The sequence below is a fragment of the Hemitrygon akajei genome, chromosome 14 (assembly GCF_048418815.1).
Source record: "Hemitrygon akajei chromosome 14, sHemAka1.3, whole genome shotgun sequence".
Lineage (NCBI taxonomy): Eukaryota > Metazoa > Chordata > Chondrichthyes > Myliobatiformes > Dasyatidae > Hemitrygon > Hemitrygon akajei.
The window spans coordinates 29396534-29422057 of record NC_133137.1 but is presented as its reverse complement, the minus strand read 5'-3'; positions in this window follow the sequence as shown (position 1 = coordinate 29422057).

Below are 25524 nucleotides of genomic sequence, written 5' to 3'. Positions count from 1 at the left end.
AAAGGCAGTCTCCCCTCTCTGATAACAGAGTGATCCCACCTGTAATCAAAAGGCAGTCTCCCCTCTCCGATAGCAGAGTGATCCCACCAGCGATCAAAAGGCAGTCTCCCCTCTCCGATAGCAGAGTGATCCCACCAGCAATCAAAAGGCAGTCTCTCCTCTCCGATAGCAGAGTGATCCCACCAGCAATCAAAAGGCCGTCTCCCCTCTCCGATAGCAGAGTGATCCCACCAGCAATCAAAAGGCAGGCAGCCAGTGCTCACCTTCCGCATTCACCTCAATGTTTCAATCTTCCTTGTCGCTTTAATCGACAAACAATGGAAGCTTTAATCAGAGAAATGGAGTCGAACATCGGCTCGCAGCCTTCACACCACAAGCTCACGCCGCTCCTTCCTCCTGGAACCCTCTTGGAAACTGGAGAGCGGTGAAACATCCAAATATCTCCAAACTGCAAATCAAAGACTCACAGTTCTAGAATCACATTAAAACAAATGTAAAAGACATAAAAGAAGTGAAATATATGTTTTCAGGATCTATGCACACTATGCCATCTTGACCCATCTGCTAGACAATTTGAGCAACTCGTTTAATCTTTTCTTCTGTCCATCCACTTATCTCTTCAAATAACAAAGCTTGGAATAGAGTTCTGGGGATCTGGAGTCAGACATGTAGATAATGTGTCTTCCCCATTGGAGCCAACTGTATGCAACGAGTGCTTCTGTTTCTGGGATGTTGGCATGTTAGTTCACATACCCCTGGAGAATTTTGTGGAAGCAGAATGAATGTGTTCCTCCAGTCCCATCTGGTGCCTTTTTAAAGAATCAGAAGCATTTAGGGGCTGCAGCCAAGGAGACCTTGGGTTTTGTCCCAGGTCTGAGGTTTAAGGTGATGGTGAGTTCATTTGATGTGGCTGAGGTTCACCATTGATAACTGCATTCGTAGTGAGGTGGCTTCACATACATGGGATGTAATAGCAAGGAAGACTGAGAATATACCAGGGCAATGATGTGCCCTTATCTGACCTTATCCTTACTGAGACTGGATTTGTTATGGACTAATTGGTTCGAGTCACAGTCACCATGAAGTAAGCATTGACTGGAGACATATTTGTACAAGCAACTCAATTTGGGGCAGTCCACTCACTATCGATGGAGTCAAAGCTTTAGTGAGGTTGAACAAGTCAATTTTCTTGGAGTTTGTTGCAGAATGAAGCTCATGTCCACTGTGATTCTAAATGGAGAGAATCCGTGCTGGGATTTGGGGACAACACTTCAGCTACTGGGAAGAGGCAGTTCACATTCAGATTCAGTTTATTGTCATTTATAAACCACAAATACAATGCAGTTAAAAAATGAGACAACGTTCTCCGGAATGATATCACGAAAAAGCACAAAACAGACCACACAAGAAAAACCACATAACGTTTGGTAATCCCCAGTCCAGAGTCTGGAGAGGCTGCTGCGTATCGATATCGTGGTACCGTCTTAGTTAAAGAGAACCCTGGCTTTTCTGTAATTAGCACAGTCAGAGACATCTCCTTTCCTGAGGATTGGGCTGTTAATTGCATCTCCAAAGTCCCCCACATAAGCCCCTCTTTCCAGATGTGAATGATGCAGTTGTACATTTATGACTCCTGACTGCTGAGCTTTAGAGATTCAGTGGGGATATTGTTTACTGCCGAGACCTTGTTGTTTTATAGATAGCAAGTGGCTTTTTCTACTTATTGTTCAACAGGAATGGCAGCAAGGTGGGTCCAAATAGATTAGTGTGGGATGGGGTCAAGGACTCTCACATCAAGGACAGATCCCTGGCCAAGGAGAACCTCAATATGTTCCTCCAGCAAGATTTGGAATGTATTAGTATGATTGATTTCAGGTGATGAGATACGTTTTTAAAATAGCTACAGATAGCTTACACTGAAACACAAGCTTAGCTAGACCTCCTGATGAGGTTTGATGAGTCCTGATGAAGGGTCTTGGCCCGGACCATTGACTCTTTATTCTTTTCCATAGTTGCTGCCTGACCTGCTGAGGCGCTCCAGCATTTTGTGTCTGTTACTTAGCTAAGTAACAAGGTCTGCTCAGGCAATCTAATGAGACTTCTGGTGACTTACATTCGAATAGTTTTGGTAATTTGTGGTAATTATTGAAAGCTTGATCTTTTTTCTTCGGTACTATGTCAAATTTCTTCACCCAAGCAAGCAATGTAACACTACACCAGAGGTTCTTAACCTTTTTTATGCCATGGACCCCATTGACAGGCCAGCAAAATCTACAGATCCCTTCTCAGAATAATGTTTTTTAATATATAATATAAATAGAATTACAAAAGAATCTAATTATATTGAAATACAGCTTCTCAAAATATTAAAAAAGACAAATTTGTGATACAGTGATATATGTGCATTAAATAACGAGACATTTAAAATGTAGGCAAGTTAAAATTAAGTTTTATTTTTTAAAGACATGTCAGTGTGAAGGCTGTTGTGGCTTAGCTTGAATAAGAATATTAAACTGTGGGGTGGGTCTTTGGATAAGTGACAAGCATATCAGGTTGGAGATTCACTCTCAGGGGTGTCCGTTACCTGACCAGCTACATCGCAGGAGCGGCTTCAGACAAGAAGACTGCGATCACATTCAATCTAGCAGTGGATCGAATAAGTATCATAATTTAAAAGTAGTGACGAGTGTGCCATAAGCGATATTTTGAGATATTTGTAACGACTGTAATGTGATATGAAAATATCTGTGATTTCTGTTGGTGGCCAAGTCGCAGGTACTGCTAACACTACTGTGGTTTGTTGCCTACATTCATAATTCAAGGAAATGCTAAATCTCGTTAGAGGCTAGTGAAAATAAAGATGTAAATTTTTTCCCAACCAAGTTCATGGACTCCCTGGAATTTATCTACAGACCCTTCCATGGACCCTAGGTTTGGGACTCTGACTTAGACAAGGTCAAACACATTCTGATTCTGCTCTGAAACTCCCAGTGTCTCCTGGTTTAGTGTGGAATAACCTTGTTCTCCTTTTATTCTGAACTCCATCTGAACTGGGGAACAGGGAAAGTGGGGAAGAGCTTGATTTAGTTTTAAAGCTGGGAGACTTTGAATGCTAACATTGAATTAAAATGAAATTCAGTTTCCTCTTATGGCTGTTTTGTACTTCTCTGAAGAAAGATCACTTAGACAAACCAAATAATAATTCTTATATTGTATATTCTACGAGAGTAGTCAGTCGGCCTGCGCAGTAACTGCCGGTGGGAGAAAGTCCTGTGATGACAGAGATTATGTTATCACCCATGATTCAGCTAGTTATGACCAAAGCAGCTTTTCATGAGAAGAGCCATATTTTGCCTTTTCCTTCTTTTAAAAATAAAGCTCCTGAAGCCGATCTCTACTTGAGTTTGAACGAGCATGGTTATAATGCATTGTGACATTTGGTGCTAATCACAGCCAGAGGCATATCTTGCTCTCAGCATAACAGGACATGCTTCAGAAAGTGGAACAGGAAGAATGACTTGCAGTGTTTGTTAACCCAGCTTCTAAACAAAAACCTGCCTGTGGGCATCAGTTCATGCCATAGGCTTACAATTCAGAGAACACTGATCACACAACCTCCTGTTGGAGAAGGTTCTCACGGAATGTCTCCTTTGCTTAAGGAGGCAAAGTCTTTCCTGGGGTTGTGTTTCATCACCGTTGCTTGCTCTCTTTTCTTTGTTAAATATCTGAGGAGCATTCCCCTCCAAGACCTTTAACTGAAAAATGAGATTAAAGAATATTATATGAAATTATAATCAAGGCATATTGGTGGATAAAATTATGAAAAAAAATTGTCAGATTCCTTTGAGGTAAAATAAAGTTGAACATGTTAGCTGCAGTTCCAGCAGGATTAAGTTCCTATATCTGTAGCCCAGGGATGAAGCTCCAGTTAATGTAGTTATGGTGGGAATCACCCTCCCTAGCTTGAGTTAGTTATTAGTAAAAAGACAATGCTGGATAAGATGGCTGGAAATTAAAAAGACTCCTAAGTAATGTAAGTGGAGAAGGACATCTCATGAATGGGAACATGATAAGGCATGGAAATTGAAAAGAAGAATGGTGAAATTGGGGCGGTACAGTAGCGAAGCAGTTAGCACAACAGTTCTCAGTACAGGCGAGCTGGGTTCAATTCCCGCTACTGCCTGTAAGGAGTTTTTATGTTCTCCGCATGACTGTGTGAGTTTCCTCCGGTTTCCTTCTACGGTCCAAAGATGTACCAGTTGGGAGTTTAATTGGTCATTGTGAATTGTCCTGTGATTAGGCTTGGGTTAAATCAGGGGATTGCTGGGTGGTGTGGCTCGAAGGGCAGGAAGGGCCTATTCTGCGCTGTAGCTCAATAAATAAATAAGTGATAATGCCATCTTATACAACATCCACCAATCTAAAAATGTCCCATGCTACATCACAGAAATATTATCAAACAAAATATAATAAAATGTAACTTGATTAGACAGAGTGTCAAAGGCTGCGGGGAAAAGGCAGGGGAATGGGATTGAGAGGGAAAATAAATCAGACACAACCAAATGGTGGGGCATATTTGATGGGCTGAATGGCCTAATTCTTCCCCTATGTCTTATGGTCTTATAGCAGGGAGTCACATTAGAACAGATGTGGACAGGCTACCACAGGCATGTAAAATGAGAGAATTATTAAAATGTTTCAGAGAAGGGAAGCGAGGTGGAAAAGAGGAGGTTTTGAGGAAGGAAGTTTAGAAACATAGGGGATAGTAGCCAAGTGTAGCTAATGATGTAGTATTGAAATTCCAGTTTAATGAAAGGTGGGAACTGAAGGAGGACAGGGATTTCTGAGGACTGTGGGTGTGGAGGTAAGGACAGGGTCATGCCAAAGGTCGGGAGAAGGATTGGGACCCAGAGGCACTCAGTACCCACCAATCCAATAATTACTGATTATTTCCAACTGAATACTGTAATGCATTGAATCTGTCAAATCCAGTAATGCAAGGAAAATAAAATGCAAGGTTAGCTACAAAGGAGTCAAAGGGGATGTGAAAAAGAATAAGGTTTTGGACTACGATGAAATGAGGGGGAATGGGACTGATGGGTTTGCTCTTTACAGAGTCAGCAGAAACCTGATGAACCAAATGGTCTCCTCTTTTATTGTAATGTCTAAGTTATATTGGCCCTTCTGAACCAACATGCTTGACTTCAAGCAAAGCATTTCGGCCTCATAAAACTCAAAGAGCTGAATGGATTTTGTAAGAAGTCACATGGCAAAAAATACTGGCAGAGTACATTCCTGGGTTTGATCTCCTGATTAGGAGGAGGGCAAACCTTGTGGCATCCCACAAACCATGACAAAGACAAATGTTTGATGACCAAATGGAAAGTAAAAATCTTTCCTGTGTCCAACTATCGTTATCGGAAATGAGCAACACCATAATGGTGCGTGGGCCAATCCATAATCACTTAGATGCCTCCAATGTAATTATCTGGCTTAAACATCTAGATATGATGATGGCTAGCACAGTTTTAAGGTGCTTGGAAGTAGGTATAGAGGAGATGTAAGGGGTATATTTTTTTACGCAGGGAGTGGTGAGTGCGTGGAATGGGCTGCTGGCGACGGTGGTGGAGGTGGAAATGATAGGGTCTTTTAAGAGACTCCTGGATAGGTACATGGAGCTTAGAAAAATAGAGGGCTATGGGTAAACCTAGGTAATTTCTAAGGTAGGGACGTGTTCGGCACAGCTTTGTGGGCTGAAGGGCCTGTGTTGTGCTGCAGGTTTTCTATGTTTCTATGTCAACTCTTCATTGATCCTTACACATATATGAGTCTCACTAACGAAGAAGTGACAAAGTTTCTGAAGAAAGTCTTTCATTGACGCTATTACATTTTGCATTTGTTGCATAAATTCAAAGCCGCCTTTCTTGTTTCATTGCTTAAAACAAGTGGAAATCAGAACTGAAAATAATGGAAGTTTATAAGCTACAAGCAAAGAGAACCACCAATCAGACCAGCTAATGAAAAGAGACAATAATGAGAAAAGCAGACAAAATAGGTTATGAATAAAGTAGAGAAAATGGATAATTAATGAAATTGTCCAGAGAAGGTTTGACCTTTTTTGACATTAAAAAGTACAGATTTTACAACGATGGTTAAATTGATGCTATTTTGGGTCTTTTAAGATTTTTAAAAAAGTATTTACTTGCAGGCCTTAGCCCAGCTGAAGCTAGAGTGAATATATTCTTCACAGGGAGTTTCCAAGCTGCCTTCTGACAGCTAAGCAAGTGCAATTTATGCTTCTCTCTGGATTTTCCAACGGCAAGTTTTATCTCCTTGTTCTCCCATACCCATTCTGTTTTTTTGTGTCTGAATGCATCTTGAAAAGCACACAGAAAATGTTTAAATGACAAATTCAACTAATCTTCCACACTTAAAATAGTACTTTTTCACTGATTTAAGAAAATTAAAGATAGGTAGAAATAAAGAGAGGGAAAATCAAAGGAGAGTTTTATTCATGTAATTAGAGATGTCAAATCTATTCTTTATTATCTTAAAAGCAGATCTCTGAGGGTATTTTTCTTGACAGGCAAACAAAATAAATCTCATAGGCAAACAGAGCAAGTTAACTGCATCACCCGTGATTATATTTACTCTTCGACTTCAAGAAACAAACTTTACCGTTTATGTTATCCAGCTGTAGTACTTACTGTAATGTTAACCATAGCATTCTGCTGGTAATAAGAGCACTAACTCATACATTAAACCAGCTTAGAGGTGGAATGGTAAATTGGGAAGGTAGTGTGAAGTATATTCTGATTACAGTAGGCAACAAAGATTTTGCTTCCTGAATACTTTTGAATGAATCTTATGGATTTTGGACTGCTGATCATGAAAATCTCCATGAAATTTTCCTGTCATGCACCATTTCTTTGAAGTTGCCTTTATTTGTTATTTCAATTCATAATTCAAGTCAGAATAACGGATGCCAAGATTAAGAAAGGCATTTTTGTTGGTCCATAAATCAAACAGATCATCATTGGCAGGCAATTCGAAGGAAGTCTAGCAGGTCCGGAGAAAATCACATGGAAGGCATTCATGGATGTTGTTGAAAATTTTCTTGACAACTACAGAGCACCAACCTACGTGCAGCTGGTTGGCAATGTGCTTCAAGCATACAAAACCATGAAGTACAACATGTCACTGAAGATTCATTTCCTGCATTCTCATGTAGACTTCTTCCCTGCAAATCATGACGCTGTCAGTGAAAAGCATGGTGAAAGGTTTCACCAGGGCATTGTGGTCATGGAGAAATGGTATCAGGGTAACCAGAATCCATCAATGCTGGCTGATTATTGTTGGGCACTGAAGTGCGAAGCCTCAGACACTGAGTACAAATGAAAATGATCAGCAAAACATTTTTAGCTTAGTTGAACTACTGCAAAGCCTCAGCACCATTTTGCAATTAAACACATTATATTCAATAAAAGTTAATTTCTTGCTTTTCCAAATTCTTACATGATACAAGTAGTTTGAAATTATATTTGTGTTCAGCTTCATGCTGTCTATTATAAACAAACTAAAATTCTGAGGTAGCACCACTTCCAAAAAATTTGTTGCCCAGTGATATTTATTTTACATTTAGAATAGAGTAGAATGGGGAACTTCGTTGTCATTGCTCAAGACAACGAGATTGCAGAGCTATTCCAGTCCGTGCAAAACAGATATTTATAATGCATGCAGTCGGTTTAATAAAGATAAATAAATTATAATTTTAAATTTGCAATTTTGTGTCCTTGCACTGTACTGTTGATGTAAAGCAAAAAATTGCACATTGTATGAGACTATGAGTGATAATGAATATAATTCTGATTTTGATTCTGATCTGTCTTGGGTCAGCAGTGGGTTGACCTGGTTCAATCCAGATTCCTTTTGGGTTTTCCACCTCCTCACAGCTGCTCAATCCTGGTCCCACCATTCATTAGTCCAGGAATCAGCTTCCCTATTCTCATATATCCATGATCTCCAAAAGGAATCAGTCAATGTTCCCAAGTTTTCCTTATCTCTGGATCTTGGGAACCCTCTATCTTGTGCATGTGCATACTAATAGCTAATTCCTGATAGATTCACACATCAAAATGTAGGCATCATTAGAGTCATAGAGTCATAGAAAGGCACAGCATAGAAAAAGTCCCTTCGGCATACTGAACCATTTAAATTGCCTAGTCCCATCGACCTACACCTGGACCATAGTTATTCAAACCTCTGGCAACCAGGTATCCATTCAAGCTTCTCTTAAATGTTGAAATCGAGCTCATATGCACCACTTGTGCTGGTAGCTCGTTCCACACTCTCATGTCCCTCTGAGTGAAGAAGTCCCCCCCCCCCCCCCGCTGTGTTCTCCTTAAATTTTTCACCTTTCACCCTTAACCCCTGACCTCTAGTTGTAGTCCCATTGGACAGAGTGTATTGGCTATCCCTAATCTCCTTAGAGAAAGTGGTGGTCTTTCTGAACTGCTGCCATATTTCTAGTGAAGGTACTCCCACAGTGGCAGTAGAGATATAGAAGTTAAATAAAGTAATGACAAAGGAATGCCTACAGACTTTCAATTCAAGATAATGTGAGGCAAGGAGGTTTGAGGGGAATTTACAGGTGCAGGCGTTCCAGTCCAGCCCCTGCTCTCACTCTAAATGGTGGAAGTTGTTGGTTGCTATATTCTGCTATTTCCTAAGATTAAGCCATTGGTGTATGATGCCAGTTCAGGCAGGCTGAAGTAAAGAAGAATGAGAGATGATCTTATGGAAACACAATGGATGCTAAGGGGTTTCTCATACTAGGTATATTTAGAACTAAGAGCCTTTTTTTTCTCAATAAGACCAATAATATCCTCTCTCTCAGAGTTGTGAAACTTTGGAATTCTCTACCTGAGAGTGCTACGGAATGGATTAATTCTTATGTTTGTTCATTCGTGTCGTGATGTGCCGTGTCGTATGCCGTGAGCAATCATGGTCTTTCCATGACCGTGATTGTTCTTGGCAAATTTTTCTGCAGAAGTGTTTTCCCATTGCCTTCTTCTGGGCAGTGTCTTTATAAGATGGGTAACCCCAAGCCATTATCAAAACTCTTCAGAGATTGTCTGCCTGGCGTCAGTGGTCACATAACCAGGACTTGTGATATGAACCAGATGCTCATATGACCATCCACCACCTGTTTCCATGGCTTCACGTGACCCTGATCTGGAGGGGGTGTGCGGGACTAAGGTGGTGCTACACCTTGCAGGCTAGTGGAGGAAAGGAGAGACTTACACCTCCATCGTTAAAGATGTATCTCCACCATGTCATCCAAATTTTTGTAATAAAATTATATAAAATCTTGGTCTCAACGAAGTCTCCCCATACCCCATGATTCTCTTGAAGTTGAATGGCAAGAGAACCTCGAAGTATGGGGAATGATGGTTCAGACCAAGATTTTATTGAACAACAGAGCAGGCATGAGCAGGCATTTGATTTTCTCTGCCTTCGGTTTATGTTCTTGTGTCCTCGTATCTGTTTGTCACCTCCCCAACACCATCCTTCTCAGTTCTGTCAGCATTAAACTATAGTGCCATAGTAACAAAGAAACTCTAAACCACATCAATCATTATCGACCCTCTATAGTTTGTCTCAAAGTTGTCATTTGGTGGAGCAGCCCCTTTGCTTGTGCACATTGTCAGGCAAGTTCTGACAGGGCTGGACGAGTTCCTGTACTTGCCTCCTTGTTCTGACACTGCCTTTTTTTAAATCTTTGCACTAGAGCTCATTACAGTGGGGTTGCAGAAGGCATCTTGTTAACAACAGGAACACTTGTTCCAGGTGAGGTAACACTTCACCTGCGAATCTACTGTGGTCCGCCTATTATGTCCGGTTCTCCTGAGGCGGTGTCCTCTACGTCGGTGGGACCTGTCGTAAACAGGTAGCCAGCTTCATCGAGCACCTCCACTCCATCCACCAAAAGCAGAATGTCCTCGTGGCCATTTTAATTCCAATTCCCATTCCCATTCTGACATGTTGAACCAAGATGAGGCCACCCTCAGGGTAGAAGATCAATGCCTCTAGATAGCCTCCAACCTGATGGCATGAACATTGATTTCCCCTTCTGGTAATTTTTTCCCTCCCTCTTATTCTATTCCCCATTCTCGCCTTTTACCTCTTCTCACCTGCCTATCCTTCCCCCGAGTCAGCACCTCCTTCCCTTTCTCCCATGGTCCACTCTCTTCTCCTATCAGATTTCTTCTTCTCCATTCCTTGACCTTTCCCGCTGACTTCACCTATCACCCTCCAGCAAGCCTCCTTCACCTCCCCCACCTTTTTATTCTGGTGTCTTCCCCTTACATTTCAGTCCTGATGGAGGGTCTCAGCCCGAAACGTCGACTGTTTATTCATTATTCAAAACCAACCTGTTTTCTCTGCTGAGCAAGCTTGGCGTATTTCTAGCCATTTCACAATACTGACTGCTATTTTCTACTTGATTACCTCAAACAGGGGCAAATGGAAGAAAAATCTGGTTTACCAGCCACTCCTAGTTGTTCTTAAGAGGTGGGAGAAGGGAAATTATCGACAGAAGACCGCAAGAAGGTTAAATCCATGCTAGACCGGATGGTCCCCAGTGACTGAGTTTTCAGAAATTAGATGTCTTAACTCTACCCTAAAATGACGATAAAATGTTGAAGAATTGTCTCCCACCCCCCCCCCCCCCCATTTTCTTTTTCAGTCCTGGAGAAGTGTCTCGGCCTGAAAAGTTGACTGTTTATTCTTTTCCATAGATGCTGCCTGACCTGCTGAGTTCCTCCAGAATTTTGTGTGTGTTGAAGGAGAATTCACCCATTTACATTTCCTCTTGCTATTGATGTGGCCAGTGCCGCAAGACATAATCAAGTTCGATTGTTGTACCACAAACAAAGGAAGAAGGTTGAAGAGACTCTGAAGATGCTGGAAATCCAGAGCAACACTTAGGAACTCATTAGGTCTGGCAGCATCTACGGAGAGGAATAAACATCTGACATTTTAAGCTGAGACCTTTCATCAGGACTTGAAAAGGAAGGGGAATAAGCCAGAAATGGTTGATCAATTATAACAATAAGGTGCCATAACTATTGCATAAGGCAATGATCTTGAAATATGGTGTGGAGTGATACACTGTAATCCATTCAAACCTGTAAAGAAAGAAAAAAATGGACACCTATGCTTTTACCAACTCTTCACAAAGTTATATAGATAAAGTGAATGCAGACCTGTTATGTTTTGCAACTCCAAAACATAGAACTAATCAAAAGAAAAACAAGGGACTGGGGTTAACATTTCTACTCCATTTTCACTTTAGTGAAGTGTGCATATGACTTAGTAGCATGATGACGTATGCTGTTTACGTACTTTTACATATAACCTGTAGTGAACAACAAAAAATGCTTAATAAAATAATATATTTACAATCCTCCTCAAATATTACTGAAATATTAAGTACACAACACTCCTCCCTGCTTGGCAACTCCAATTTGTCTGAACTTATATACACACACACACACACACACACACACAGTGTGGCTATGAAAGAATCTCAGGTTTTGGGGCCTCCTTGGTGGTGGCTGTAGAAGTTAATGCTGGGGCTGCAGGAAGTGGTTCTGACAGCTCTGGACACTGTTTTCACTGTATAGGAGACTGGTCCAGTTCTGTCCTTAATCTTTCCAAGTACCCACTTTTGATCACCTCTGTACTCCCCCACCAGGATCTGTTTGTCCAGAAGTGAAACATAGAACCTCCTTGTTTGAGGAGCCCTCGGTTTGTCTCAACTGTTTGTCCTGCTTATTCCTTCTGAGGAGATCCACGTGTTCGCACTAGGGGTGACCCAGGAACAGCATAGCTGGTGGCAATCTCAATGGTTCTCCACATGGCTTTAGACACAAACACCTACAGTATGTCAGGATTCTGTTCATCGACTATAGCTCAGCATTTAATACCATCATTCCCACAATCCTGATTGAGAAGTCGCTGAACCTGGACCTCTACACCTCCCTCTGCAATTGGATCCTCGACTTCCAAACCGGAAGACCACAATCTATGCAGATTGGTGATAACATCTCCTCCTCACTGACGATCAACACTGGCGCACCTCAGGGGTGTGTGCTTAGCCCACTGCTCTACTCTCTGTATACACATGACTGTGTAGCTCAAATACCATCTATAAATTTGCTGATGATACAACCATTATTGGTAGAATATCAGATGGTGAGAAGAGGGCATACAGGAACAAGATATGCCAACTAGTGGAGTGGTGTCGTAGCAACAACCTGGCACTCAACATCAGTAAGATGAAAGAGCTGATTGTGGACTTCAGGAAGGGTAAGATGAAGGAACACATACCAATCCTCATAGAGGGATCAGAAATGGAGAAAGTGTGCAGTTTCAAGTTCCTGGGTTTCAAGATCTCTGAAGATCTAACCTGGTCCCAACATATTGATACAGTTATAAAGAAAGCAAGAGTGGCTATACTTAATTAAGAGTTTGAAGAGATCTGGTATGTCAACAAATATACTCAAATAGATGTAACGTGGAAAGCATTCTGACAGACTGCATCACTGTCTGGTATCGGGGGTGGGGGGGAGGCGGTGGGCTACTGCACAAGACCAAAAGAAGCTGCAGAGGGTTGTAAATTTAGTCAGCTCCATCTCGGGTACTAGCCTACAATGTACTCAGGACACCTTCAAGGTGCGGTGTCTCAGAATGGCAGCGTCCATTATTAAGGACCTCCAGCACCCAGGGCATGCCCTTTGCTCACTGCTACCATCAGGGAGGAGGTACAGAAACCTAAAGGCACACCACACACTCAGCGATCCAGGAACAGCTTCCTCCCCTCTGCTATCCAATTCAATGTCAATGTAGTGTATTCTGTAGATATAGCTCAAACTCTGTAGGAGTTTGGAGGTCAAACCTTTCCACCAAGCCACTTGTAGCTGGGAGGTATGGTTTAGATGCAATATGTCTTATTCCATTCATTTTCTGCAATGGGCAAATCAAACCGATTCACAACAAACTGGGGTCCGTTGTTACTGACCAAGTGTTCAGGAACACTAGTACTTGAGAGGAGGTTTCTCAACACATTAACAATGTGCAAGGTTATAGTAGAGGCTATTGGGAACACTTCTGGCCACGGCGTAGGTGCATCCACTGCTATCAAGAAATTTATGTCCAAGAATAGTCCGGCAAAATCCACATGAATTCTTTGTCACCACAATGCAGGTCCTTCCCAGGGATGGAGCGGCACTGCTCTTGCTACCTTCTGGATGTGTCACATAGCAAGCTGCTCGATCTGCTGGTCTATCCCAGGCCACCATACAAAGCTTCAAGCCAATGCTTTCATTTTGACCACACCTAGGTGACTGGCATGTAGGTCCTCCAAGGTTTAAGCTCTCAGCTTGGATGGTGACAACACGTCTCAATCCCCACATTAGGCAACGCGATCAAGGGCAAATTCATTTCAGTGCTGGTAAAATGGGGAAACTGGAGTTTCTGATGCACACCCAGTCATACTCCATGCCAACATGAGACATATGGGGTCTTTTCTGGTATCCCTTTGGATCATCTCTACTGTAATAGGGAGGCTTTCCATTTGTGTTAGGGGGAATATTTCAAGAGAAGTGTCCTCTTCTGTAAGTTTTTCAGGTAGGTTGTTTTCCAAGGGTAAATGCAGCAATTCATCAGCATTTCCATGGTGAGTTGTCCTCTTGAGTTTGATCCAAGAAACAGAGCCCATCTCTGTGCTTGTGCTGCTGCTGTTAGTAGAACACAATCTGGATTGAAAATGGACATTAGTGGTTGATGATCAGTAATTAAGGTAAACTTGCTCCCACACAAGTACTGGTTGAAAAGTTTTACACCCCAGACCTGGGCGTAACTCTTCTCTGCAGCGGCAAGGGAATGTGATGCAAAGGCAATCGGTTGTTCATTTCCATCACTCGTAACATGTAACGTGGCTATTCCTATACCATGAGGCGAGGCGTCACCAGCAAGCTTCACTAGGTGATGTGGATCTAATGTGTGAGTACGGTGTTCTGATGTCACCATTTCCTTTACCTTTCGGAAAGCCATCTCACACTGTTTTTGTCCTTCGCCATTTCTTCCTGATCTGTAATGAATTCAAGGGTGGAGCACAGTAGCTCGGTTTGGCAGGAACCTGTATTAGTAATTGAAACGTACTTAAAAATGACCCCAAATGTAACTCAGTCTTCAGCCTTGGGGCATCTACCACTGCTTGAATTTTCTCAGTGCACTTGTGTAAATCTAGTGCGTCAATGGTGTGACCACAGGAAATTATGCTTGGTTGAAAGATTTCACACTTGTTGAGTCATGCTCTGAGCCCATAATCTTCGAATCTTTTTAACACCCTTGTCACCCTTACCAGTAACACTGATCCTTACAGGTATCAATGAGTTGCTGGGCAGCCTCGTAGCCCCTGGTGAATAGCTTTCTGTCAGAGTACAGGTAAAGATGTTACTCTGAATATAAACCTATCATAGTGATAAAGCCCTTTGTGAGTGTTTATGGCGAGAAACACTTTGGACTTTTCCTCCATTTCCATCTGTAGGTAGGACTCAGTTAAGTCCATTTTGCTGAAGTGTTTTCCTCCAGAAAGGTTTTCAAAAGTGTCCTCTGTCCTGGGCAGAGGGTATTGATCTACTTTCAGTACTGGTTTGACAGTGACCTTAAAATCACCACACATCCTGATGTGTGATTTTGTCCATTCTTCTTGGTGACTGGGACCACTAGCATTGCCCATGGGCTCCACCCAATCTTGGAAAGAATTCCTTCATCCCCTATGCGATCTAGCACACTTGCTACTTCATCACGGTTGATATAAGGAACTGGACAGGCTTTGTCAAATTTGAGCGTGGCATTTTTATTTAAATCTACTTTTCCCCTTGATCCAAAATATTTGAGTTTTCCAATGTCTTCCTTGAACACTGCTGTGGCATCATCCTGAACCTTATTAATTCACTTCCAGTTGACTGTATTGCAGGGATGTGATATGCAAATACTGGATGGATCTCCAATCAAGTTGTAGTTGTCTCAGACAATCATGGTTCTACAATGCTATCTCTCTTGCTTTTACCACATATAAGCCCAATGTGGCTTGATGGCTGCTGTATTTCACTGTTACAAATGTTATTCCAACAGAAATTAACTTTTCTCCAGTACAAGTTCTTAATTGGATACCTGCAGGCTTCAGATCAGTATCATTGAAATGCCAGTCAAACTCCTTTTGTGGAATTACTGAAAGAGGCAAGCCAATGTCCAGTTCCATTTTAATTAATTTGTTGCTCACTTCTGGTGTAAGCCATATTGCTTGTCTCCTGTTAGTGCTCACATGGTAAATCCCAAGGCTATCCAGTCCTGTGTCACTCTCATCGTTATCAGATTTTTCAACAACGGCATGCAGATTAGTTCTCCTTGAAACTGCAACTTGACTTTTTATCATTTTCTCTTTCTTGTGCAGTCCATTTATTTTTGTCTTACTGACATGTCCTCTGTATGCGTCCTACTTTGCTGCATTTTCTGCAAGTTTCACTTGCATTGCTCTGGTGTATGTCAGCCTCTGTCACTATGGTAACATAATTTTTCGGCCAGGCATGTTTCTGTTTAGACATTGCAATCTTGTTCACGCTCAGTTTCATTCCTGACCACAACTCAGTGGCATCTCTGCCTGCTGTTTCTGTTGACACAGCTATTTCAACTGCTCTTTTAAATGGGAGTTGTGCCTCTGATAGGAGTTGTGTTTTAATGCTTTCTTTGAAGATTCCACAAACTAAACAATCTCTCAGTGCATCAATAACCCCATCACTGATCTCACAATACTTGGACAATCCCTTTAATTTGGCCATGTAAACTGAAATTAACTCCCCTTCCTTTTGATTCTGCTTATGAAAGCTAAAGCATTCTGCAATCAGCAATGGTTTTGGTTCTAAATGTTCCTGCATTACTTTCATGATATCAGCAAATCTCACTTCAGTTAGTTTGGTTGGATCTTAAACTTCTGTGCAATCTGTATGCTCTTCCACCAATTGCACTCAGCAAAACTGGCACTCACTTCTCTTTGGCTATTCCATTTGCTTTAAAGAATTGCTCAATTTACTCTGTATACCTCACCCAGCCATGTGTTGTGTAATTGAATGTGTCTATCTTTCTGATATAGCCAGCCATTTCTCTTTTTATTTCATCTGCTTTTATTATCACCTGGTATTTACTGTTGGTTCCCAAGGTTGTCATAGCCGGGGATGGTATTGGGGATAAGCTCCCACTACCTATAAAGTGCTCCGAATGGTGTGCGACTCTAACAGCCTCTGACAACCAAGTCTAATTCTTGGCCTTCACATGTGGCTTAGCTACTAGGCCCGGTGGAACTGTTTCTCCTGACAAGGGAAGGAGCAAAGGCGGACCATTGGTGCCTCAAAACCAGTTGTTTCGGGCAGGAGGGGGCTTGTCAGCCCTGAACGACAGCCCACCTAGGAGAAGGAAAATTCTGATTTTAAACCTCTGCTGCCTTGCGGCCATACACACTCGTGGGAGAGGTTTCGGGAGTAAACCCTGAGAACGAAATCCGGATCCAGGGTCCCTAAGGCAGTTTGATGTTGTTTACAACTTCACTCTGGCAACCTCTGTGATGACACTGGTGCCAAGCTGTATCGGCACTTGCCCTTCCCTTGGACTACATCAGTGACGTGGAGAGGGGGAACCCGCTGCATGGGCAACAACCGGTTCTTCAAGTCTTCCCACCCAGGCTTGCACCCTGGAGAGGACACAGTCCACCAGAGGCACAAACCCATGATCCCCTGGGATTGACTGCTGCATACTCACTGTTTATGAGCCCTTGAATCTGACCATTTTCTGCCTATTTACGCTTGAGCATCTTCCTCCTTCTTCCAAAGGAAAAGAAAAAGGGCTGTGCTTTTTTTCAACTTGAATACTTTTCTCTCTCCTCCTTCCAAAGAAATAAATATGCTGTGCTTTAGCAGGTAGGTAGTTAACTTCGGTTTACTTTGAAACTTACTCATCGCCAGTGTTGTACTTGAACTCCAAAAGAAAAACACATAACCACAGATTAGTATGTCTACTCCATTTCTACTTTAGTGAGGAGCACACGTATGATGTGGTGGCATAATCATGTTGGCCATTTACATGGTTTTACATATAACCCATAATGAATTATGTAAACAACAAAGACTGCTTATTCAAACAATATATTTACAATATTACTCAAACATTACTGAAATATTCAATACACAACAAGACCATTTATTTAAGATGATTCAAGCTGGTAGGACAGGACATGATTGTTTTAAAAGAGTAAAGGCTATATTGAAAATCCATATTAGAAATAAATTCTTTGCTGGAAGGTTGCAAAGCAATTGGGATGATTTACTGATTAGGGTAGCAGGCTATAAACTCTCTGAAGCTGCATGAGAAATAGTGAAAGGTCGGAAGACATTTTTTAATGTATTGCCACCTACCATTCGTAGGAGTTTGCACAGATTCGGCATGTCATCCAAAACCTTGGCAAACTTCTACAGATACACAGGGAAGAGTATCCTGACTGAATATGGATATGGAAAAAACAATGCCCAAGTACAGAAACGCCTCCAAAAAGTAGTGGACACAGCCCAGTCCATCACAGGAAAAATCCTCCTCACCATCGAGCATGACTACAAGATTACTTCCATGAGTAAGCAGCACCCATCATCAAGGACTCCCCACCATCCAGGCCATGCTCTTTTCTCACTGCTGCCATCAGGAAGAAGGTACAGGAGCTCAGAACCCACACCATCAGGTTTAGGAACAGTTATTACCCTCAACCATCAGGTTTCTGAACCAGTGTGGATAACATCGCTCATCTCAACTCTGAACTGATTCCACAACCTATGGACTCACATTCACCGTCTCTCAATCTCATACCCACCGTATTTATTTATTTATCTGTCTATCTATCTATCTATCTATCTATCTCTTTGTTTGTTTATTTGTTTATTTATTGATTGTATTTGTGAATTGGCTGTTTGTCAGTCTTTGCATATAGCCGGTTGGTGGGGTACTGGTATCAGCACTGGTCTAAGAGGCGATTTGTTCCGAGTTCGAATCTGACCGGCCCCTTGCACACTTTCCATCGATGCTGAGTTGGACATCAAGCTAGCAACTCAGCCTCATAAAAAACAGACAGAAATGCTAAGGAAATGGCAAGCTTGCTGCCCAATGTACCACGGGGCATGTAAAGGAATAACAATAACAATAAAGGGTTTAAACTTACCAAATCTCATCACAACTCAATTCCTCGCTCCAAAAGAAACAGATACACCACACCTATTGCACTATTACCTAGATCTGAAGAAATCCGGGGCCAAGATCTTCAGCAATAATGATGATTATTTTAGTTAATTCAGTAAACTACGTTCGGGGTCGCAATTCATGATGATTGTGTCCCCATTTATAGAGTGTGACATAGATAACATACTGATGTCATGCTGGCAGTAAGCAGCCAGCACTAATTACATCAATTATTGGCTGTAAATATAAGTAAGGGAACAACACCAGTACTAATTTACTAGCAAAGTATTAGACTTAATGGGTGGTGAAGTCTGATCTGCGAGAAGGGGAAGAACAATCGTCTGTGAGACACCACAGGTCTGCAGGCTTCTGAGAACTGTACTGGTGGGTAACAGAGGGCGCCAGGGTGAGAGATGTCCTGCACCCTGACACATGTGGAAAACCAAATGGAGTAGAGAGCTTAAGTTGAGCTCTATATCAACAGCATCGTTTCAAGGATAAGGTTGCTGCACAAAAAGCAGTTTAGTGACCCTACATGTTTGTTCAAAATCAATGAATGCATTTTCACACAGTACATTAGCATATCTTACAGTTGGAGTACACTGCTGCCTTATTCAAATCCCACACCATGACAAGTTCCCTCGGTACTACAATAGAAAGGGTTTAGAACATTGAGCAGTAGAACTTTTGGCTCTCTACTTCATCCCTCCCCCACTTCTTATCCCCCCTCGACCATCCCATGTTACTTCACTCCTGATGAAGGGTTTCAGCCCAAAACGTCGCTATTACCTCGTCCCATAGATGCTGTCTGGCCTGCTGAGTTCTGCCAGCATTTCGTGTTTTTTAATTTATTTCCAGCATCTGCAGATTCACTCGTGGAGCAGTAGAACTATTTAGGCCAGGAGAAGCTCAGAAACATTTTCTAATTCTATGGAGGTGGCAGCATTGGCTAGCATGAGCAAGGTCATTGTTCAGATAAGCAATCTTAAGACATTAAAAACACAAGGGGAGTGAATAATCTACTGGAGGAAATGGGCTTCTGAATCAGCTGCAGTGACGCTTGGCTGTGGACTCACTTTCGTGAACTTCAGTTCTGAAAGCGATTACTTTTATTGTTTGCACGATACTTTTCCCTCTGTACATTGGGTGTTGATGATCTTCATCTGTTTTTTAAAATTTTATTTATTGAGATACAGCGTGCAGTAGGTCCTTCTGGCCCTTTGAGCTGCACCACTCATCAATGCCTCAATTTAACCCTAGCCTAATCACGGGACAATTTATAATGACCAATAAACCTGTCTCTGGACTGCAGGAGGAATCCATGAGGGAATTGAACCTCAGTCTCCTGTACTGTAATGTGTTGTACTAACCATATGCTACCATGCCACATTTATTGGGTTTATTGAGTTCTGCCGGAGAGTCTCAGCCCAAAACGTCGACTGTTTACTTTTTTCTGGAAATGCTGCCTGACCTACTGAGTTCCTCCAGCATTTTGTGTGTGTTGCTTGGATTCCCAGCATCTGCAAAATTTCTCTTTTTTTTATTGGGTTCTACTGGGTTTCTTTGTTTTGTGACTGCCTGTAAAGAGATGAATCACATGGCTGTATAAAGTATACATACTCTGATAATAAATGTACTTTGAACTTTGAACTTTGATCTGTGGCAGGTAAGAAACTGCCAATGTTTTATGTCAAAGTACTGCATTAAAGCACATGAGACTGCACATAATGTAATCTGGAGCAAAAACAAAAACTGTAGGAGGAACTTAACAGGTAAGGGAGCATCTATGGAGGGAAATGGACAGATGATGTTTCAGGTCGAGATATCTGGGCCTGTAATGTTGACTGTCCATTTTCTATTAAATGTGAGGTCCTCTGCACTCCTAATCCTGTTTCTTTCATTCCTAAAGAAAGGTCTCAGCCCGAAATATCGACTATTTACTCATCTCCATAGACGCTACCTGACCTTCAGAGTTCCTCCAGCATGTTTTGTGTGCTGCTCTGGATTTCCAGCAGCTGCAGAATTTCTCATGTTTATCCCCTCATTCGCGTGCCTTCTTCCCAATGCTTCTTCAGGCTGGCGATGCAGTCACTGTCACCCATCCTAACCTGACCTTTATTATGGTGAAGCTGCTAGGTTTGCTCAGGCAGTGCAGTTGAGCAAGGAGACGGTGAAGCTGAGGTCATCTATCACTCTTCTCACACATCTGGCACAGCTGCCGGATGCTGACTCTGCAGGCAATTCAGTAGGGACAAGATCTGCATGTAAGGGAGAGTGCATGCGCTGGCTTGCAAGAGGGTGCGGCTACACACCACTTCTCGTGATGATTTTGATGGGCCAGCCTGCAGAAGGAGTTGACATGTGTGTTTGTGCAATGCTCAGCAGGTAGAAAAGTCTTCCAGGATGCTCACATTCACTATCGTGAAGCCCGGAGGAACCTGACACAAACTTGGCAAAGGGCTTTGCGCAGAAGTCGGAGCCTATTTATTCTGACATGGAACTGTTGGATCTCTGTTTAATTTTTGATCCTTTGGGTTCATCCAAGAGTCAAGAATGATGAGTAGTCTTAATTGGAAGATTTCAGTTTATTTCAGAGTACCGACAAACATACAAGTACTAAGCAAACTAAGTAACGAGCTGAGAAATTATGCTAAGGATGGAATTAATGCTAAGGGGTGTTAGACAAAAGGATAAAGATGGTGCTTCTGAAAAATCAATCACATTTATGGATAAGATAAGGGAAATCCCTTAGACAGAAATGAGTTAGTTAATAGGCTACATAATTAAAATTATGTGGGTAATGAGAAAGGTGATAAACCGCTAGTTTAGCTGCTATACCACTTTCCGCCAGTGAGTGTGAAAAATACACGAGCTTTTTAAAAAGTACAAATAGTATAAAAATATAATTTAAAAAAGCAGTGGTTTCCAATGGAATGGATAATTAGCTGTCGTAGCACACCTGTAACGCCGGCTAAATAGTGCCTGAGAGTCAATACCTTAACCTCCAATGCAATAGAAACAGCATCCAGACATCTGACAGGTGCACACGTGCAGTGGCACAAAACCGCATTCTGAGCCGTGCGATCTCAATTCCACACTGGAAGGTCAGGCAGCTGTCATCACGACCTCATAGTCCATAGTTCAGGTTTAATTGTCACTCAGCCACACATGACTACCCCTGAACACAGCCAAACGAAACAGTGTTACTCCGGAGCCAAGGTGCATTACAGTCACACACAGCACAAGGCACATACAAAATAAGACAGCAAGCACATGTAAGATACTGTCACACAAAGAAATATGATCTGAGATCCTGAGTCCATGAATGTTGCAGCAGTCTGCAGTCGAAAACAATCTGGTTTGTCTTCTACCAAGTGAACACTGGGGGGCAGCACCAACTCCAGCTTGGATGCCACACCACACTGCTTCTAGAGGAGTGTACCGACTCCAATGCCTCCCTCCTGGGCAGCTGTAAACAGGTGATACCACTGTTTGAGGCCTAGTCCTTGCCACGATCGAGGCCACAGAACTCCCCCACCATCCACCCCTGCCATCCATTAATAAATCAGTGAATCAGACTTGCAGCATTCTAGAAATGTCCAACAGGGTCTTGCAATCACAAGAAAAGCGACTAAGACTATCGCCCGCTGTTAGATGGCACACCTCCTTCGCGCAGGCAGCGGCACGATCCGCACCAAATCCAGACCCTTTGGTTTTTCCACCAATGAGCAACTTGCTGATAAGGTAGACCTGCAGTACTTAATATCCAGCAGGGTTCTTGTGATCGTAATAAACACGTTTACCGGAAGACGCACACTTGAAAAGGGTTTCCACGCCATTCCAGCTAACAGATCTACTTCCAGAAGTCTCTGTGTGGATAAGATTCAAATTTATTTATCACAGGTACATCAAAACATACAGTGAAATGTGATGCTAAGGAGACGCTGGAGGCAGCCCAGAGGAGTCGCCACATGTTCCGGCATGAACATGGGATGCCCAACACAGCAGAACAACACGGGACACAGAAAAAACAACAGCAAAGACAAGCCCTGTTCCCCCTCCCACCCACTAACCCATCCACAGACATAGCCCTCCAACCCCAGGGCGGGTTAAGGCTTCCTGCTATAGCGTTCTTCTCCTTTGTCATTCTTCCTGCTCTCTGCCCGTCTCTGAGGTTCTTCTCCCAGCCATGCTAGCACAAAAGTCATCAAGCCAACCATGTCAAAAAACAACTAAATTATCCAGAAGCCTTGAAGTCACCAATTAAATATTTCATTACCAGCCAAAACATTGCCTACAAATAAGTACATGCATAAAATAGGATGACATCGTCTGTAACTTCCCCTTGGACTAGGAGGCAATTCGACTCAGCAGAACCGAGGTGAGGCAAGCAGAGGCGAGGCAAAATCGAGGCAGAGCCCAAGCCCGTCTCCGAGATCAAGGAAAGACCTGAAGTCCGATCGATTTAAGCATCGGGCCGAATTGGAAAGGTCAGGTACAGGCTGAATGGTGGCAGCGGGCTGCTGGCCTCAGAACGTATCGAAGCATCAGAACCGAATGTCTGGATGATTTAGACGCTGGGCTAGAGTGAAAAGATCAGGTTGTCGGCCGGGGCCAGAAGCGAGGGACAGGCCGATTTAGCTTGCTGCTCCATGACCTTTACTAGGTTCTGTGCTAAACTGAGGCAATGCTTTCATGTCTGTAGACGGCCTCTTTCGTGGACCTCAATTCTGAATGCTATTATGTGCTTTTATTGCTTGCATGATTTGTTGTTTCTCTCTCTGCACATTGGGTGTTTGATGGTCTTTTCTAAGTGGGTTCTTTTGAGTTTCTTTGTTTTGTGGCTGCCTGTAAGGAGAGAAACCTCAAGATTAATAAACGTACCTTTGAATGACTGAAATAAATTATCCAGCAGATAATACACAAAAAGTGGATGATCCTAAATATGAATGTTATTGTGCTTGTGAGCAGTAGAATGACGGTTAAAGTGGGGATAGTCTGAAGATGGACCTCCCAGGCACCAAAGTTAGCATCTATCAGCGATCGTACTAATGAGCTTCATAACTTTCTCGCTTGACATGCTGCCAGTTGTTGGGTGTTGTGCCAATATTATATTTAATTCAACTTGCATCGTAAGTATGTGCCCTTGCTGCGGGTCAAAGGTCGGCATCGAAAGGGTTTTGCTGAATTATTTTCATCCTAAGTGATCCTATTGCTAAAATTTGGAGCAGCATGGTAACGTAATGGTTAGTGTATTGCTATTAAGCACCAGCTACCTGGCTCAAAGCCTGCTGCTGTCTGTAAGGAGAATGTACAGTATATTCTTCACCAGACTGTGTGTTTCCTTTGGGTGCTCCAGTTTTCTCCCACATTCTATAGACATACTTATTAGTAGTATAATGGTTACACCTACAAGGGGTGATTGATAAGTTTGTGGTCTAAGGTAGAAGGAATCAATTTTAGAAAACCTAGCACATCTATTTTTCAACATAGTCCCCTCCTACATTTACACACTTATTCCAGCAGTCGTGGAGCATACGGATCTTGGACCTCCAGAAAGTGACCACAGCAGGGGTGATTGATAAGTTCGTGGCCTGAAGGAGATGTACAGCTCTCATTACAGGCACATGCAGTTCAACTCTTTGAGTCATTATGCAGAAAGTTTGAAGTTAATAACTCATCTCCTTCTGCCTTAGGCCATGAACTTATCAATCACCCCGATGAGTTATTAACTTCAATAACAGGAGATTGGGCTGAGAGAGAAATGGATCAGCTATGATAAAATTGTGGAGCAAATTTGATGGGCCAAATAGCCTAATTCTGCTCCTTTCTCTTATGGCCTTCTGGAATTCATTGATGCATTTGATTCTACAGAAAGTTTGACTGTTTAACAATGTCCATGTAATGAAGTGATCTGAATAGATGAAATGCAAAACAAAGTTTTTCACTGTATCTCATGTGTTAATAATGATTCATCAATTTACCAATTTCCAGTGTTCTTAATCTGCACTTGTAGGTGGCAGGGTGGAGATACGTCTCTACCAAAGAAGGTGTAAGGTGCTGCTTCCTCTGCCAGCCGGCAGGTCACCCTTGGCAAAGTGTAGCACCTGCTTAGCCCCCCTGATCAGGGTTATGTGAAGCCATGGGAGCAGGGGGTGGATGGTCGTATGAGCAGCCGGTGCTTGCAACCTGGTTGTGGAAATACTGATACCAGGCAGACAATCAGTAATGGCCGGGGTCACCCGTCTTGTAAAGACGCTGCCCAGAAGATGGCAGTGGAAAACTACTTCCGAAGAAAAATTTGCCAAGAACAATCATTGTTGTGGAAAGACCATGATCGCCCACGTCTTATGACACGGCACATAATGAATGAATGAACAAACTTGCATTGAAATTAATAAATAAAGTGTGGAGGGAAGCGAAGGACAGAATCGAGTTGTATGGCTCCTTCTGAAGATCTGATGTTTGGAAAACATAGCCATATTGGGCTGCTGCATTATGCAGTTAACTTGGGGAAAAGAGGTGAAACAGCTAGCCATTTTAACAAATAGATATGTCATTTTGCGGACAGCAGGTATGGAAGGAAATCTTCAAGAATAAGGTAGAGTAAAAGTGACTGGAGTCAGTGGTAGCACTGTAGCATAATGGTTAGTGCAATTGCTTTGCAGCGCCAGTTATCACTATTTGGGGTTTGATTCCCACTGCTGCTCTAAGGAGTCTGTACGTTACCTCTGTGACTGCCTGGGATTTCTCTGGGTGCTCCAGCTTCCTTCCGCATTTCAAAGATGTACGGTTCGGGTTAGTAGGTAGCAGACGTGACGTCTCGCCGCCCGGGCATGCAACACCAGCGGGCTTCCGCCAGCACAATCTTCGAATTCTGTTGGCCGTTAAGGCAAAACAAGACATTTGGCTGTGCGTTTCGGTGTTTTGATGTGACAAGCAAAACTAATCTTTAATCTACGTAAGCTCAAGGATTACAACAGCCTATCTCTGTGCTACACAGGTTGACTAGTTTTTAAATGCTCTCTCCCCACCCCCCCAAGTTAATATGGAGTTGTCCTCAGACACTGCCACATCAAGAAACCAATATACCCTCTCAGTCTGACCCTGAGGGGTATTACGAACTGCCATCCAGTGAGCTCCACCACCAGGCTGTGGAAGTCAAGCCTGAAGATATTGCTT